The sequence below is a fragment of the Galeopterus variegatus genome, unplaced genomic scaffold (assembly GCF_000696425.1).
Source record: "Galeopterus variegatus unplaced genomic scaffold, G_variegatus-3.0.2 Scaffold7385, whole genome shotgun sequence".
NCBI lineage: Eukaryota > Metazoa > Chordata > Mammalia > Dermoptera > Cynocephalidae > Galeopterus > Galeopterus variegatus.
This window is the reverse complement of record NW_007733496.1, coordinates 88,952-93,986: the sequence shown is the minus strand read 5'-3', so window position 1 is coordinate 93,986 and position 5,035 is coordinate 88,952. Positions and strand designations below refer to the sequence as shown.

Here is a 5,035-nt window from a genome sequence, read left to right as displayed (position 1 = left end):
GTAATAATGAGTATGCTAAAAATAAAAATAAATAAATAAACAAACAAATACTGCCCCCCCCCCCCAATGAGGTTGAACACTTCAGAACTGTATTGATCATCTGGATATTGCTCTTTTTAGATTGTGAATTCAAGAATTTTATCATATTTAAAACTTAGATTGTCTCTGTTTTGATTGATATTTAGAAGTTTATAGAAGTTTTTTATGTCCTCTGAATATGAGAGTTTAATGAAGACAAATATTGCAGTGATCTTTTTCTACCAAATTACCTGCTTTTAAATTCTATTTGAAGAGTCCATTAATAAAAATCTTTTAAAGACTCCATTAATGCAATATAACACTTCCATATTTCCATCAGTGTTTAGTACTTTTTAGATTTCTTTAAGAAATATGTCTATCTTTAAGATGATGAACATATTTTCTATATTATTGTGTAGAAGCTTTAACGTTTGTATGTATATTTAGACCTAAAATCCAGCTGGAATCAAACTTTGAGTAGAATTTTAGGTAAGGTGCTAAACTATTTTTCTCACATGCCTCTCCCAAACTACAAGTCTGCCCCAGTAAATCGATATCATGCATGGAAAGAAAAAAATAAAACCAAACAAACAAACAAAAAGCTTCTAGGAGGTCTGTTTACTCCAAATTTGAACCATATATCTCTCTCCAAATCTTTCATATGTTTTTTTACTTTCTCTCCTTTCAGTATTTTTTTATAGACTCTCTGTTAATCTCATTGATCCCCATTTACTCATTTTTGAAAAATACAAGTGTCTTAGAGAGAAGGCAACAGCTATGGGGATCTTCAAAAAGTTCACAGAAAAAAATAGAATTAAAAGAGAATATACAGATCTTTCATGAACTTTTTTGAAGTACCCTTGTATTTACATCTATGGATATTAGGAAGGACAGATATAATAAATAAGGTCCCCTAAATTCTATTTTTGTTATATAAATCCCCACAGTTGTTTCTCTCTCCTCTGAGACACTTGCATTTTAAAAAAGTGAGTAAATTGAGATCATTAAGAGATTAACAAGGAGTCTGTAAAAACATTATGAAGAGAAAAAGTCAAAAACATACCAGAGGAATGGAAGTCATCACGTCGAAGGGATACCTGCACTCCCATATTAATTGCAGCTCTGTTTACAATAGCCATGACATGGACCCAACCTAAATGTCCATCAACAAATGATTAGATAAGGAATCTGTGGTATATATATACACCATGGAATACTACTCTGCCATAAAAAAGAATGAAATTCTCCCATTTGCAATCACATGGGTGAGCGTGGGGAAACTAATGTTGAGTGAAATAATTAAAGCACAGAGGGATCAATACCACAGGTACTCACTTATATGAGGAAGCTAAGAGAAAAAAAAGGAAGGAAAGAAAGACCACAGTAGTGCATTGGACTTGCACAGGGAGAGAACATTCTATGGGCTACAAAGTGGATTGGGGGTAGGGGGATGGTGGAGGGAAGTTGAGGATAATTGGTTGCGGGACACAGGGTACAAATGCAATTTGTGCTAATGTGTATATAGCCAGTATGAATCTGGCCCCCACATCATGGACACTACGGGTGAAAATCAGCTTTGTATCATGTTGTGGGCCTGAAGCCCCACACCCCTTCTTGTGAGACCGCTCCTGCATGACAATCTGCTCAGATGGCCATGCTTTACATGATAACTACCTCAAAATCTTTATGCCAGAAACTGATTGCTCCTGGCTATGCAAGTTAATTTGCAAGTGACCTTTTATCCTTCTCTAGAAACTGTTTAACCATAAACATTCTGGGTGGCAACCTTTACTTTGAATGTCCTGTCTTTGTCTCTCCTCAAGATATTATCATATCTTTACATTCCAGACCCTTTGCAGCATGCCTGCCTTCTCCTATATAAGATGTAACCTAAGAATCAATAAACGAGACTTGATCAGAATACTGTCTTGTCTCAATTTCTCGTGTCTCTTGTCCCATCCAATTCCCACTCCCCCCTCCAGGGTCTGCGTTGAATATCCCGCGGGTCGGGACATTTTTGGCGCCCAAACGTGGGGCCTGGATACGGGGGACAAAGTGAGGAAGAAGGCGCATAGGAGGGTCGACCACTGAAAATGAAAGAGTAAAACCTTCATCCGCCGCGGGAACCTGCTGCGTCAGGATAAGGTGAGTAAGAGCGCCTGATAATGGGACAAGAATTAAGAATTAAGAATCAAAAATTAAGAATTAAGAATTAAGTTGTCATGACGTGTACATAAGACAGTTACAAAAAGCTTTAAAGACACGAGGAGTAAAGGTTAAAACAAGTGATCTATTAAGATTTTTTGATTTCGTGAAGAATTTTTGTCCTTGGTTCCCAGAAGAAGGGACTACTAATTATAAAAGGTGGTCTTGAGTTGGAGATATCTGTGGGTTCCGGGGTGCTGAGGATAGAAGCTGAGATAGCAGAGTGTGAGATATTAGTGGCCCAGGAGACAAAAGTGGAGACTTCAGGGGTCTCAGGGCCAGAGGCTGGTGAGGCAGGAGTCACAGCATGAAGAAGTTGCAGATAAGTTTTTCTCACTTTGGGGGTAGACAAAAGCGAGGCCATCCAAGTACTCCCCCTCCTCATCGGGCTGGGAGTAGCCACCGGAGTGGCCACTGGAACCGCTGGTATAGGATTTTCCTCTCATTATTATAACAAATTACAATTAATCAGTGATATGCAAACAATCGCCAATAATATTTTAGATCTTCAGTCCCAGTTAGACTCCTTAGCAGGGGTTGTATTACAAAATAGAAGAGGATTAGACGTGAACCGGGGGGAAATCCCCTCTCTTTGGGTCTTTCCCACCATTTCAGCCTTGTGCTTTCCACCCCGGCCTCACAAGCCTGACGCTAGGGGAGCTCCACCATATTCACTGATGGAGGTAGATTGGGGGCCTCTGTTGTGATCTTTCCCCCTTATCAAGGAATAAAGTCCACCCCTCAAAAACTTTTATGCAATTATTCTGGCCTTATCGGTGGTAGAAGGCCCCCTTGCTTTTATTCCATTGATTTTTGATTTGCAGTTTTCTTGGCTTTAAGGTGGCTCCAGCAAGAATTCAAGTTTGATCATGTTTTTCTTTCTTATCTGCATGATGCTTCTTTCCTCTCTTAAAAGCAGTGGTTCTTACTGCATGTGCTATCTGAAGACTCTGGAGTTTTATGGAGAAAAGCAGCCATGGCCAAACAGACCCCTTTTGGGTCTCCTGCTCTTCTACTTAAAACATCAAGAGTAAAAAACTGCAATCTAAACCTGACCTTTTTACTAGTAAGCTTTATTTACATCTTAAACAAAACTTATAAGATCCTTGTTTGTTCTTGTTGTTTATGTCTGCATATATGCGTGTGTAAGCTGTATGTCATGTCTATATGTTCATGTCTGTTTATGTAATTGTTTTATGTGCAAGGTACCTAATTGGCTTATAATTAATGCGCGCTCATAAAATAAATAAGTATTTTTTCAAGTTCACGTGACTTAAATTTTCTAATGTTTTGATAAATATATTTTCAAAATTTGATTCAAACCTTTTACCTAAAATTGTCTCTAGGTCAATGTGTCTCCTTGTTATCTCAGCTCTGCCTCCTGGCCGTGCTGGAGAAACAATATCTTTTAAATATGTAAGAAAGCATCTGGTACAGTGTATTTTTGTTCTAGAGTAAAATGACTGGCTATTTAAAAAACAAAAAGTATAGAACAAAAACAGAATGTCTGAGTAAGTCTTGATAATGGTTTAGGTAAATTAGTTTGTTTAAAAGGTTTTACCACTAAAAAAGGGGGGGGGAGGAGAGAGAGAAAGAGACACTTGAGTGCTCTTACTACAAAATCGTAAAAGGTTTTTCTTTGTCTTTTAAATAACTGGCCTAGGGATCTTATTTCATGTTTTATATAAGTTCTTGTGCTCTTTGCCTTTAAAACGCTTTCTCGGTTTAGTTTTATTTTTTGTAGTAATTTATGATTTTATTCAATTAAATGTTCTAAGCCTTTTGTTATTTAACACAGCTTTCCAACATTAAATTCTGAAACTTTAAAATAACTTTGGGAAATTCCAAGGGCCCTGGAGTTTCTCAAAGGATATCTAAAAGATGTATCAAAACTAATTGGCTTATTTAATAAATTTGACTATGTGGGAAAGCATTATTAATACTGAAGGTGTTATGGATATATGTTGCAACATTTTGTAAGGTTTTTAAATATCTGTTTTAATATAAATGTTACCAGTCATAATTTTGGTTTAACCCTAACTCTCTCTCCTTTGTTCCATTTGGAAGAAATAAAAGTAACAACTAACCATTCTCGCCTCTTAGGTGGAGATCCTAATATTTCTGAAAAACCTCATTTTTCACAACCTTTTAATTTTTCAGCTTCCACTGAGAAAATGCCTTTATGTTTCTCTTCTCCTAATGTTCCTCCTAAACATTGTCTTTCTACAGGTTATAGAACGTTGTTAACCGATTCTCCTAGAATTACAGATGCTCAATCTGGTGCTGGCAAGCCAACTACCCATTCACCAACCATTAGTCGAGATCCTTGGACTTTATCTTTTATTTTCTTTAGCAAATTTTAATGATTCCCATTTAAGCACTATGCCATCAATTTTTTTACCTTCTTCTATTCCAACATGTTTACAGAAAGAAGCTCATGCACGGGACAGAGTCTCTTCTCGAGCAGGTTTCCCCAATTGGTTTAATTGTGATTTTAAAAATAAAACTGTTGTATTTTATTATAACAATTATACTTAACAGGTATGTGATTTGTCTATTTCTAGCCCTGGTAATGATTATAGAAATTATTTAAATAATAATACTACAAAATTTAATTAAAATGATAATATTTTGCCCAAGCCAGATCCTATTCATTATTGGTATACTCCTGGATGGGCTACACCTATTTGGATAAATAATAACATCAGACCAACTCCACAGACTCGCTCAACAATTGGTAAACAAACATTTTGGTAAGCTTTGTGATTGCAAAGGGGGCATTATTAGTCCTCCCTCACCGTATATAGCTGTT

The 5,035-nt window shown here is 36.6% G+C and overlaps 1 long non-coding RNA gene across 1 annotated transcript; it reads left to right on the top strand.

Moving 5' to 3' along the window:
• Positions 1–2,122: 2,122 nt before the first annotated feature.
• Positions 2,123–4,751, top strand: LOC103607396. The gene is made up of 2 exons (XR_551964.1): positions 2,123–2,163; positions 4,453–4,751. It is a non-coding gene; the product is annotated as an uncharacterized LOC103607396 (long non-coding RNA).
• The last annotated feature ends 284 nt before the right edge of the window (positions 4,752–5,035 follow it).